Here is a 14,221-nt window from a genome sequence, read left to right as displayed (position 1 = left end):
TGCCTTCCAATGCAGAAGATGTAAGAGACATGGATTCTATCCCTGGGTTGGGAAGATCTGGAGGAGAAAATGGCAACTCAGTCCAGTATTCTTGTCTGAAAAATCCCATGGACAGAGGAGACAGGCATGCTATGGTCCATAGGGTTACAAGGTTATCAAAAGTTATAAAACAAAAAATGTAACAAATAGATGGATTAGTTTCCAAAATGTTTTAGTCCACTAAAAGAATCTTGCAATATAATGATTTTGGTAACAATCTAGATTAAGTCATTGCCCCATATAATTCTCTCTTTCCTATAATTCAAGAGACATAAAGCAAAGACATTTTTCTTGTGTTTATATGAGAACAGAGTCATTCTGTTCCATGAGAACTCAGGATTCTGATGAAAATGTGTGGATTGAGAAAGATGACAGTGTGTCAGAAGAAAAGTCTAAAGCCAATAGAGGTTGGTTCATCATGTTTAAGGGAAGAAATCCATCTTCACAGCATCATCGTGCAAGGTGAAACAGCTGGTGTAGAAGCTGCAGCAAGTTATCCAGAACATATTGAATTTTGAATTCATCGCTCAGTCGTGTCTGACTCTTTGCGACCCCATGGACTGCAGCCCACCAGGCTCCTCCATCCATGGGATTTTCTAGGCAAGAGTACTGGAGTGGGTTGCCATTTCCTTCTCCAGGGGATCTTCCTGACCCAGGTATCGAACCCAGGTCTCCCGCATTGTAGAGACGCTTTTACCGTCTGAGCAAGATTATTAATGTAGGTGGCTATACCAAATAACAGATTTTAAATGTAGATGGACTAGCCTTATACTGAAAGAAGGTGCCATCTATAACTTTTATAGCTAAAGAGGAGAAGTCAATGCCTGACTTCAAAGTGTCAAAGCACAGATTGCCTCTCTTGAAATTGAAACCAATGACCATTTATCATTTTGAAAATCCTAGGGCTCAACAGTTATGCTAAATTTTCTCTGCCTGTGCTCTATAAAGGGAACAACAAGACCAGATGACAGCACATAGGTTTACAACATAATTTACTCAATACTTTAAGCACACTGTTAGGACCTAGTGCTCAAGAAAAAAAATATTTAGTTTAAAATGTTACTGCTCATTGACAATGCACCCGGTCACCCAAGAGCTCTGGTGGAGGTATCCAACAAGATTTGTGCTGTTTCCATGCCTGTTAACACTACCTCCATTCTGCAGCCCATGAAGCAAGGAGTAATTATAACATTCAAGTCTTTTATTTAAGAAATACATTTTGTAATGTTATAGCTGCCAGAGATAGTGATTCTTCTGATGGATATGAGCACAGTCAATTGAAAACCTCCTGGACAGAATTTGATGTTCTAGGTTCCCCTAAAGACATTCATAGGAAGAGATTAAAATATCAACATTAACAGGAATTTGGAAAAAGTTGATTTCAACCCTCAAAAGTGACTTTGAGTGGGTGAAGACTTCAGTGGAGGAAGTAACTGCAGTTCAGTTCAGTTCAGTCACTCAGTCGTGTCCGACTCTTTTTGACCCCATGAATCACAGCATGCCAGGCCTCCCTGTCCATCACCATCTCCCAGAGTTCTCTCAGACTCACGTCCATTGAGTCCGTGATGCCATCCAGCCATCTCATCCTCTGTCGTCCCCTTCTCCTCCTGCCCCCAATCCCTCCCAGCATCAGAGTCTTTTCCAATGACTCAACTCTTCGCATGAGGTGGCCAAAGTACTGGAGTTTCAGCTTTAGCATCATTCCTTCCAAAGAAATCCCAGGGCTTATCTCCTTCAGAATGGACTGGTTGGATCTCCTTGCAGTCCAAGGGACTCTCAAGAGTCTTCTCCAACACCACAGTTCAAACGCATCAATTCTTCAGCACTCAGCCTTCTTCACAGTCAAACCCTCACATCCATACATGACCACAGGAAAAACCATAGCCTTGACTAGATGGACCTTAGTCGGCAAAGCAATGTCTCTGCTTTTGAATATGCTATCTAGGTTGGTCATAACTTTTCTTCCAAGGAGTAACTACAGAGGTGGTGGAAATAGCAAAGAAGTAGAATACAAAGCAAAGCTTGAAGATGTGACTGATTTACTTCAATCTCATGATAGAACTTTAATGAATGAGAAGTTGTTCTTACAGGTGAGCAAAGAAAGTTTTATGAGATGAAATCTACCTCTGGTGAAGATACTGTGATGATTGCTGAAATGACAGCAAAGGATTTAGAATATTATGTAAATTTTATTGACAACACCCCAGCAGAGTTTGAGATGATTGACTCCAATTTTGAAGGAAGTTCTACTGTAGGTAAATACAATTAAACAACATGCTACAGAGAAATCATTCATGAAAAGAGTCAGTCAATATCACAAACTTTTTTGTGGTCTTATTTTAAGAAATTGCCATAGTCACTCCAGCCTTTAGCAACCACCACCATGGTCAGTCAGCAGACATCAATATCCAGGTAAGACCCTCCATCAGCAAAAAGATTACACCATGCCAAGGACTCAGGTTAGCAATATTTTTAGCAATAAATTATTTTAAAAATAAGGTATGTACATTGTTTTTTTAAGACATAATGCTATTACAAGCTTAATAGAATACAACAGAATGTGAGCACCACATTTTTATGCAACAAGAAATAAAAAATTTTGTGTGACTCATTTTATTGAGGTTGTTTGGAACCAAACTTTCAAAAGCTGTCTTTCAAAACATAGGCCAGAGTAGATTTTGTTCTTAAAGTTCCTTTGAAAGTTAAAAGTTTATAGGAGAATTTACCTGCTAAGTACAATTTTTCATAAAATAAACTTATGAATGAGAGGTAGTCCCAATCTAGTCAACAGATGTCTGTGTATGCTGTGTGCTCAGTCATGTCTGACTCTTTGTGGCCCCAGGGACTGTAGCCTGTCAAGCTCTAGTTCTTTCACTAGAACTAACTTTACATCAGTGGTTTGACTAAGTTCTGATTCCTTAGGAGATGTAGGTTTCAGAAGTGGTATCTACCAGTGGCAAGGGAGGGCTTCAGGAAGAGAAGAGAAAAGGTACAGAACTTTGGGCACCCAGAATCTTGCTACAGAGAAAAAAGTTCTACAGTGGGGGGAAGCAAAGGTGAGTAGTAACGGATGTGAGTGTGTGTGTGTGTGTGTATGTGAGTTGTTCAGTCATGTCCAACTCTTTGTGATCCCATGAACTGTAGCCTGCCAGGCTCCTCTGTCCATGGGATTCTCCAGGCAAAAGTACTGGAGTGGGTAGCCACTGCCTTCTCCAGGGAACCTTCCCGAACCAGGGACTGAGCCCAGGTCTCTCACCTTGCAGGAAGATTCTTTACCATCTGAACCATGTGGTAAAGGATAGATTCTGTTTAATTAATTAATGCAGCTTTGGTCTACAGGTTGAGTTTCCATATGTAAAGGATTATTTTGGATGGTATTTCAAGATAATGCTTTAAATAAATGATGTTTTATTTCAACTTGATATTTTCTTTTTGCCCATGTTAGTTTTACATTTTTCTGTCTTTATTTTTGCTTTCTCTTAACTTGTATTTATTGTCTAAGCAATATTATTGAAACAATAAAGGATATCAAATATTACAAAATTTTACTCATGATGTCCTCATGTTGACGTATTAATTGTGCTCATTTTTCAGCTTTTTAGTTTGTCCATACATAAACATTGTTGTAACCAAAGCAGAGACACTTCCATGCTCTGGTCTTTTTTCACTTGACATAGTATCCTGCTTTATCCTTATTCATCATTTCCATTTTGACCACTCAAAACTGACCTTCTAGATTCCATGTTAGATGCTCAGGCTTGTAAACCTCTGACCTGGTGTCAAACTCTAAACTTCCTTTGAGAGCATTCATCTCTGTAGATGTCTTCTCCAATGAGAAAACAAAAACGAGCAAAACAAAAACCTATTTTCCTCTTCAAAGTGCAAGCAAAGGTACCGTCTCAGTCACTATATTTGGTCTGCTTGTACTTTTAGATATTTTAATTAAAAGGTAATTTCATGTCTTGCTGTTGAAACACATCTCTAAAATCCTACAGTGTGGTGTGTGTGAGCATGCTAAGTTGCTTCAGCCATGTCTGACTCTTCTCTATGGATTGTAGCCTGCCAGGCTCCTCTGTCCATAGGAGTTTCCAGGCAAGGAGTAGGTGGTCATGCCCTCCTCCAGGGGATCTTCCTGACCCAGGGATACAATCTGCTTCTCTTATGTCTCCTGCATTGGTGGGCAGGGTTTTTTTTTTTGTTTTTTTTTTTTACCACTAGTACCACCTGGGAAGCCCCCATAATGTAGTAACTGGCATACAATAGGCACTCAAATGTTTATTGAATAAACAGTATTGCTCATACAGAATCACAGATCAATTAGCAAAAAAGTTCTCATAAATGTGTTTCCAAAAAAAATCTTGTGCCTGCTCAGAAAAACTTCAAAAAATAATAGAATTAATAATGCTTTAAAATAGAAGGACAATGCCTTTATAGAAGTTTTATAGAAGAATTTTTTCTCTTAAGCTTTCCTGTGATATTGGTATTGATACTGTGAATTTACAGATAAATAAGGTTCAGAGAAGTTCAGAAAGTTAAGAATCTTGTCCAAGTTCACACAATTAATAGTGTTGGAGCCAAAACTGGGACACTGCCTTTCTGATTTCAGGCTCTCCAAGTGGCACCAGTGCTAAAGAACCTGTCAATGCAGGAGACATAAGAGACGCAGACTCGATCCCTGGGTCAGGAAGACTCCCTGGAGAAGGGCACGGCAAGCCGCTCCTGTGTTCTTCCCTGGAGAATCATATGGACAGAGGAACCTGGCAGGCTGAAGTCCACGGGGTTGTACAGAGGTGGACACGACTGAGCAACCTAGCACACGCTCGTGACTTCAGTCTAGTTTCTGTAATGTATTTCCAGTGTCCACAGTCAGCTTGTCAGTTTCAGCTAACGTGAAGAGCACAATACTGTGAAAGGAAGTTTTGTGTACAGAAAGCGGGGATGTCAGCAACAGTGATTTGCTGAGGAGATAGCCCTGATTCTACATTAGTGGCTGACACCAGTTAACCCTCTAATTTCTGAGTTGGCTTGTAAGTATGTATTTGAATTCTTAGGGACCTCCACTTATTTAAAAGTATTCAAGCTTGGTGTGGGTTACCTGATTTCTCAGAAAACTACACAGAAGATGACAGTTCTGTATCATTCTAGTATATGAAGTGGAGAGGAGTACTGCTGTAAGAATTCCTGACAATTACAAGTTTGAAATACAGTATAATCAAGCAAATGGAAATAAACTAAAGTGATATTATTTACTGTATAAAAAGTTCTTAAGAAAGGGATGAAAGATTGAATGTAATCCTTGATTACATATAGAATAAATTTTTTAAAATAGCTCATACTTTAACTCAATGACTTGTATATTCTTGAATGAATATATAGTATCTTAAAATTATGAACATATTTTACTCTTTCATCTTGAAAAATTGTAATTTGACTATTTACATATCAATCAAAAATACAAACTTAAATAAAAATATTTCTCAGAATTTTGATTTTTAGAAAATACTGGTTATTGGTGGTTATAATTTAATCTTTGTTTAACAGTAGCACTATTAATAATAATAGAAGATTTTTCTTTCAGTCACATTGGAATCAAAATATCCATTAGGTAACTGTTGCCCTCTAATCACTAGAGTATTAAAAAAAAAAAAAAAAAACATTAGCTAGACATTCCTAAAAATACTCCTAGGAAATATTATACCACTTCATAGATACAGCACGCATCTGTAGAAAACATTAAATGTCTGGATACTACAGCAACATTCTATTTTAGAGACAGGAATTAATTTTAAGAAATATGATCTGTTATTCACAATGCAATACAATAATTGCAAGGGACAGAAATGTTCTGGGAAGATAAAACTATAAATGATAACATAAGACAATTTTAAGTGAAACTGACTGTTTCTTTTAATAGTAAATTTTCTTTCTTTTATGTTATTCAACATAAATTTTAGACTAAAACAATGATAATACAGACCAGTACAATAGAATTAAAATGTTTATCTATATTTGTATAATATATATCTCATGAAATGTGATTCTGCCCTGTAGAAAAACTCAAGATTTTCACTAGTAAAGTTATAGAAATTTAGAACATAAATCCACAGATTTAAAACTGCAAATGCACTAAAAATGCAATGTTAGATTAAAAAAAATTGATCAACAATGTTATAGCTAATAATTAAACTGAAGACACAACTGTTAATTAACAAATTCATGCTACATGGCCATTGTATGTATTTGCTGGAAAGAGTATTTAAATGATCTTCCTTAGAGTTAGGAATGTTTCTTGATATTTGTGCCCAAATAAAAATGTTTCTGCAGCTTATGCAAATCTACCAGAATTCAGATTTCTCATTCACACTTGCAAAAGCATTAACTGAGTTAAACTTATTTGTGTAAGTGACACAAACAAAGAAAGCTTGGCAGTAGACATGAAGAGCACTTGGTGAGCAGTGGCTGTGAGCCAGGCGTCCCTCATCTCATGTAACTTCAAACAACCCTGTGAGCTGCTGTGAGCTGGAACTACTACCACCCTGACACTACAGATGAAAAACTGAGGCTTGGAAATGGAACTGATAGAATTTCCATAAAATTAGAGATGACCTAATTCCAAATATACTTAAGTTTCTTCCTTTCTATGTCTAAAGTAGCCAGGCTCTAATACAGAACTAATGTAATAGTCTAACTCATTAAGACTGGAGTTTCAAATGATCTTTTTCAGATACATTTTACTGACTTCCTTAGGGGATATTTATTGTACCAACAACTTTAAAAAGATTTACTCCTGGGCTATGGGAAATTTACTAACTTCATCTTCAGGGTTAAGGTTAGACATTAGTTGAAACAAATTTATCAAAATCTACCATTTGTACTATGCATAAATGATGTGAGTAGGAATTAACTGTGTAGTAAAGTAGTTTTAGGGTTTCCCTGGTCGCTCAGACAGTAAAGAATCCGCCTGCAATGCAGGAGACCTGGGTTTAGTTCCTGGGTAGGGGAGATCCTCTGGAGAAGGAAATGGCCACCCTCTCCAGTATTCTTTCCTGGGAAACCCCATAGACAGAGAAACCTTGTGGGCTATTTTCCCTGGGGTTGCAAAGAGACACACCAGAATGATTTTCACTTCTCAAAGCAGTTTTTGGATTTTACTGCAATATTTAAAAATATTCAGCCTAGTGTTATAAAATATATAGCAGCTTAATATAACTAAATCTAAAGTGATAAGTATAGATAAAGTGAAAGTGAAGTCCCTAAATTGTGTCCGACTCTTTATGACCCCATGGACTGTAGCCTGCCAGGCTGCTCCATCCATGGGATTTTCCAGGCAAGAATACTGGAGTGGGTTGCCATTTCCTTCTCCGTAAGTGCAGATAGGTATGTGTCAAACTGAGTAGTATCAGAAGAACAAAGGTCAGAACAACTAAAATCATCATGAAGAGCATGTGATTTTATATCTCTTCAATAAATATCTAGAAGTGAACAGGCTGAGTCATCTGGTACATATATTTCAGAAATTGTCAAACTGTTTTCCAAAGTGCTTCTACTGATTTGCATTCCAACTGGCAATGTATGAAACCTATAAGAGTTCCAGTTCCTCCACATCATTGATATCATTGAGAAGAGGGGCATCAGTTCAGTTCAGTCACTCAGTTGTGTCCAACTCTTTGCGACCCCATGAATCACAGCACGCCAGGTCTCCTTGTCCATCACCAACTCCCAGAGTTCACTCAAACTCATGTCCATTGGGTTGGTGATGCCATCCAACCATTTCATCCTGTCGTCCCCTTCTCCTCCTGACCCCAATCTCTCCCAGCATCAGAGTTTGTTCCAATGAGTCAACACTTTGCATGAGGTGGCCAAAGTACTGGAGTTTTAGCTTTAGCATCACCCCTTCCAATGAACACCCAGGACTGATCTCCTTCAGAATGGACTGATTGGATCTCCTTGCAGTCCAAGGGACTCTCAAGAGTCTTCTCCAACACTACAGTTCAAAAGCATCAATTCTTCGGCGCTCAGCTTTCTTAACAGTCCAGCTCTCACATCCACGCGTGACCACTGGAAAAACCATAGCCTTGACTAGACAGATCTTACTCAGGAAAGTAATGTCTCTGCTTTTGAATATACTATCTAGGTTGGTCATAACTTTTCTTCCAAGGAGTAAGTGTCTTTTAATTTCATGTCTGGAATCACCATCAGCAGTGACTTTGGAGCCCCCCAAAATACTGTTTCCACTGTTTCCCAATCTATTTCCCATGAAGTGATGAGACCAGATGCCATGATCTTCGTTTTCTGAATGTTGAGCTTTAAGCCAACTTTTTCACCCTCTTCTTTCACTTTCATCAAGAGGCTTTTTAGTTCCTCTTCACGTTCTGCCATAAGGGTGGTGTCATCTGCATATCTGAGGTGATTGATATTTCTCCCAGCAATCTTGATTCCAGCTGTGCTTCTTCCAGCCCAGCATTTCTCATGACGTACTCTGCATATAAGTTAAATAAGCAGGGTGACAAGATACAGTCTTGATGTACTCCTTTTCCTATCTGGAACCAGTCTGTTGCTCCATGTCCAGTTCTAATTGTTGCTTCCTGACCTGCATATAGGTTTCTCAAGAGGCAGGTCAGGCGGTCTAGAATTCCCATCTCTTTCAGAATTTTCCACAGTTTATTGTGATCCACACAGTCAAAGGCTTTGGCATAGTCAATAAAGCAGAAATAGATGGTTTTTGGAACTCTCTTGCTTTTTCCGTGATCCAGTGGATGTTGGCAATTTGACCTCTTGTTCCTCTGCCTTTTCTAAAGCTAGATTGAACATCAGGAAGTTCATGGTTCACATATTGTTGAAGCCTGGCTTGGAGAATTTTGAGCATTACTTTGCTAGTGTGTGAGATGAGTGCAATTGTGTGGTAGTTTGAGCATTCTTTGGCATTGCCTTTCTTTGGGATTGGAATGAAAACTGACTTTTTCCAGTCCTGTGGCCACTGCTGAGTTTTCCAAATTTGCTGGCATATTGAGTGCAGCACTTTCACAGCATCATCTTTCAGGATTTGAAATAGCTCCACTGGAATTCCATCACCTCCACTAGCTTTGTTTGTAGTGATGCTTTCTAAGGCCCACTTGACTTCACATTCCAGGATGTCTGGGTCTAGGTGAGTGATCACACCATCATGATTATCTGGGTCATGAAGATCTTTTTTGTACAGTTCTTCTGTGTATTCTTGCCACTTCTTCTTAATATCTTCTGCTTCTGTTAGGTCCATACCATTTCTGTCCTTTATTGAGCCCATCTTTGCATGAAATGTTCCCTTGATATCTCTAATTTCTTGAAGAAATCTCTAGTCTTTCCCATTCTGTTGTTTTCCTCTATTTCTTTGCATTGATCCCTGAGGAAGTCTTTCTAATCTCTCCTTGCTATTCTTTGGAACTCTGCGTTCAGATGCTTTTATCTTTCCTTTTCTCCTTTGCTTTTCATTTCTCTTCTTTTCACAGCTATTTGTAAGTCCTCCTCAGACAGCCATTTTGCTTTTTTGCATTTCTTTTTCACTGGAATGGTCTTGATCCCTGTTTCCTGTACAATGTCATGAACCTCAGTCCATAGTTCATCAGGCACTCTATCTATCAGATCTAGGCCCTTAAATCTATTTCTCACTTCCACTGTACAATCATAAGGAATTTGATTTAGGTCATACCTGAATGGTCTAGTGGTTTTCCCTGCTTTCTTCAATTTGAGTCTGAATTTGGCAATAAGGAGTTCATGATCTGAGCCACAGTCAGCTCCTGGTCTTGTTTTTGCTGACTGTATAGAGCTTCTCCATCTTTGGCTGCAAAGAATATAATCAATTTGATTTCAGTGTTACGGCATCTAATAGTGGTTTTAATTTGTATTCCCTCATAAATAATAATATTGAGAATCTTTCCTTAAGTTTATCTTTATATTTTCTTTATTATACAAAAATTTTAAAGTTAGTTAAAAGTTTTGTTAAAATCTGTTGCCTGTTGTTTTTATTGGGATGTCTGTTTTCTTACCATTGATTTTTGAGATTTTTAAAATTATATTCAGGATACAAGTTCTTTAATATATGATTTGCAAATATTTTCTCTAGTCTGTGTCATGCCTTTTCATTCTCTTTTATTTTAAAGACTTGGACACAAATATTCACAAAAGATTTATTTTTGAAAGTTAAAATTTGGAAACAATTCAGATATACATCAGCTTGTAAGAGGATACACCAACTGTGATGTCCAAACACTAGAATAGTCTTCAACAATAAAAAGGAATGAACTATTGATATATGTGATAAAATGAATGATCCTCAAAATAAATGTACTGAGTGGAAGAAACCAGGAGAAAAGTGTACAAACGTTATGATTCCATTTACGTAAAATAGTAGAAAATGCAAACTAATCTATAGTGAAAGAAAACAGATAACTGGTTACCTGGGAAGAGGGATTAGGAAATGGGAAAGATTATAGTAGGATTATATTATACAAAGAAATATTTGGAAGTAATGGACACATTCATTATCTTGTTCGTAATAATGGTTTTATGGGTTTTATACATATATCCACACTTAACAAATTGTATACTTTGAATATAAGCAGTTTATTGCATGTCTATTATATTTCAATAAAGCTGCTTTAAAAATTCAGCAGAAAGTTTGCATTATACTTAATTTGTGTTCTTAGTTGAATCACCAACCAAAATAAAGAATAGACAAAACTAAGTTATGCAGTGTGTAGCACTCCATGAAAAGTTATACTGCATCTCATTTACATTGTTACAACACCATTTGGCTCATTCTAAGGCAAAACATTGCCAGTATAGAGATAAAATTCTTACCCTTCCCCTATAAAATCTAAGATGAATAGAATTCCATTCTGAAAGGGTAAGTTTAGACAACAATGCATCGTAAAATTCTCAATATTTATACTAACTGCAAGAAGAACACACTATGAAGACATTAATTTTCATGGAAAACATAATAAATTCTGTCCTTGGCAAGACATGTAATTAAAAGCTTAAAAAAATACCACCAGCCACTCATTAATCTCATGTGTCAGGTCAGGAAATAGGAGATTATTAATTCATTTTTTCAGTTGGCTGATTAAAATGGAAGGATATTAATTAAAGACAGCACTAGGTAGATCAGGTCAGCAGGATCATTTTAGGAAAGGTTATAAATTTTACTTAGTGTTGTTGGCACATTTCCTGGGTTTTCTCTTTAAGACCCTTGAAATACACATCTTAGTGCTTAATACTGAACTAAACAAGATCAAATTCCAGCAGAGGTCGGAGTTGATTCCATCAGATCTGCTGGAAGTAGCAGCAATTTACAGCTCACCACTCATAGGCAGCAGACAGTCCAGGATGGTTCTGCCAATCTCTACTCCATGTCAGTGCTCTATTTTAGATGCTGCAGAGAAAGGAAAATGGCTTATTCTTCTGACTCTGTTAGCTCTTTGTTCTTATAAATCTTTCCCCTAGAAAATGGATCATCTTTTCAATTTATCTGAGTTCCCTAGTCATGTCCTGTGAACTGAAATTCTATCAAATTACTATCAAATTTTACTTGATTTTTCTTGTCACCTTCCTCAATCTATATCTGCCATTCATTTGCCATTTCAAGACAGTTTGGAATGTTTAAAATGTGATTAAAATGGCTCTGCTACACAGACTGGAGAAAAAGAAAATTTTTATGGCCTACTTCCTTTATTCAAAAGTTGTTGAGAGTGATTTAGCCTTTGGTTTAGATGTTTACTTTGCAATACACCTTCTTGGCTTCCTTTACAAATATTTGTGGATATCTAATTATCAGATAATTATAATTTAGTAAACTTCCCTTAGTCCTTTCAGTGACAGTGGAACTCCTAAAAAGAGTGTTTAGAAATTTATATGTGTTCTCTAGACACTGCTGTTGTTGTTCAGTTGCTTAGTGTGTCTGACTGTTTGTGACCCCATGGACTATAGTCTGCCAGGCTCCTCTGTATATGACATTCTCCAGGTAAGAATACTGGAGTGGATTGCCATTTCCTCTCCATCTCCAGGCATCATCAATATTTAATGACAGTGTGAATCACTTCCTAATAGTTAAGACATTATTCCGTGCCGGGTCCAGGCCCGGTGGATCCAGGGAAATCGAAGGTGGGGATGGCATCAGCGTCTTTGGAAAAATACATATTTAATTACAGATATATAGAGAGATTAGAAACGGATAGTGTAGTAGGAGAATTAGTGGAGAAAAGAGGCTGAATTCAGCCAGAGAAACGGGGAGCAAGAAAGAAGCGACATGGGGGAATCAGTCTTTCCGGAAACTGATCTGATTTCTTTATTTTGGGGTTCGCTTATATACCTTTTGTTACATATAGGGATGAATACAGAGTCACGCGGGGGTCAGCAGTCCTGACCTTTAAAAAAATCAGGTGCTTCACATAAATGTATAAAAAAGGGTTTTAGGGATATTACATCATTTTCTGGCCATGAGTGAGACCTGCTGACATTTTATGATACTTTCTTTCTGATAACCAAAAAACCTTATTTCCTCCAAGGGTGTTTTTTCTTAAACCAGGCACCACCCTCCAGATAAAGTTGCATTCCTATAGGGTGAGGGTGTAGTGAGTTACAATCAAGAAAGGAATTTATTTAACCCAAGGTTAACATGATTAATCTTAAAGATTAATACTTATTTCTCCTATATGCTTAAAGTTTAATACTTATTTCTCCTATATGTTAGTTATATTCATTAAAAGGGCGGGGAATATGGAGATTTAGCAGCAAACATCAGCCCAACAAATGAAAATCCTTTCACCAATGCTCCCCTTAAGATCTATTTAGTCTTAAGATAGTGATAAAGTTACATTTTTACATGGCAAGGACATAGGGATTTATAATAAAGTACAGTGATCTATTACAAAAGAGAAAATTCATTAACTCAAAAAGTCTAATATTGCTAACATCAAAAACTACTCTATTTCCTTTTCTATATTCCAAATACATTGATTAATATATTCCCAGGTGCCTAAGGATATGGAGGCCTGGTGGCAATCATTGACTCAACAATGAGAAAAGCCCTATGCTACTTAAGACTTTCAAAATACTCCAAAACTCTGTGCTGTTTATGGTTGAGAGGTAGTAAACAATCATGTGCATAGTGGCAGGAGTATGGATAATCCTGTCACACAAGCTAGTCTGTCAGCAGAGAGGTTTGACCTGAGACATCCTTGTCCCACCCAGGGAAGGGAATTAGCAGCAATTATTGGCACAACAAATGAAAAACCCTTCACCAATATAATTCCTAACCAACCCACTATACTAATAATTTCTAACTCCCCCAAAGAATTTGCCTTTAGTAAGTCTAAAACATCTCGTGCCTCTCAGGTTGGGAGGCTGTAAACAATCACATGTGGCTGGACGAACCTATACAGGAGGGCTAGATAACCTTCAGAGGAGTCCGTAAGCTGAAACACTCTTGTCACGCCCAGGAATTTTTATTGCCTTGGAACTGCAGGTTTACTCCTACTCCGAGAGAAATGGTTATGGGGGAGAGCATAAAACAGACTCTGGTTTTGGGGTAGATGCTCAGGAACAGGGGGTTTCCTGAGGCTTGATCACGCCTTTGCATGTGCCAAGCCTCCTTCCTCATGACCTTTGCCATGGGCGGAGTTCCTCACGCTGGCCCCCGGCAATTCTGCTTGAATATAGGAGACAGCTTTATTTGGGCTAAACACAAAGCTCAAAATGTCCTTTTGTTTTAATAAACTTATTTTAGAAAATAATATTTACAGAAAATTTGTGAAGATAGTACAAACAGTCCCCATAAACTCTGCATCTAGTTCCCATTTTGTTAACATTTTCCATAACATTTTCCAGTTGTGATTTGTCACAACTAATGAACCAATATTGACACATTACTAACTAAACTTTATAATTTATTTAAATCACTAGCCTAATGTCTTTTATGTGCTCTAAAATTCTGTCTAGGATATCACACTATATTTAATCATCATGTCTCCCTAGGCTCTTCTTAACTGTAATAATTTTCCAGTCTTTCTTTTTGTTTCTTTCTTTTCCTTTCTTTAGTTTAATGGGTTTTTTTGATGCTTTACTTGTGGTTAGATTGGGATTGTGTATTTTTGACAGGGTAAACACAGAGGCAAAAAGCCATTTTCATGATATTATGTCAAGGGTA

At 37.4% G+C, this 14,221-nt stretch overlaps 1 pseudogene; it reads left to right on the top strand.

Annotated features, from left to right (window-relative positions):
* Window positions 1-364: 364 nt before the first annotated feature.
* On the top strand, window positions 365-2,503 carry LOC120863091 (annotated as a pseudogene).
* The last annotated feature ends 11,718 nt before the right edge of the window (window positions 2,504-14,221 follow it).

Source organism: Oryx dammah, unplaced genomic scaffold (assembly GCF_014754425.2).
Source record: "Oryx dammah isolate SB20612 unplaced genomic scaffold, SCBI_Odam_1.1 HiC_scaffold_4, whole genome shotgun sequence".
Lineage (NCBI taxonomy): Eukaryota > Metazoa > Chordata > Mammalia > Artiodactyla > Bovidae > Oryx > Oryx dammah.
The sequence above is the reverse complement of the archived record's forward strand: the minus strand, read 5'-3'. Positions and strand labels throughout refer to the sequence as shown.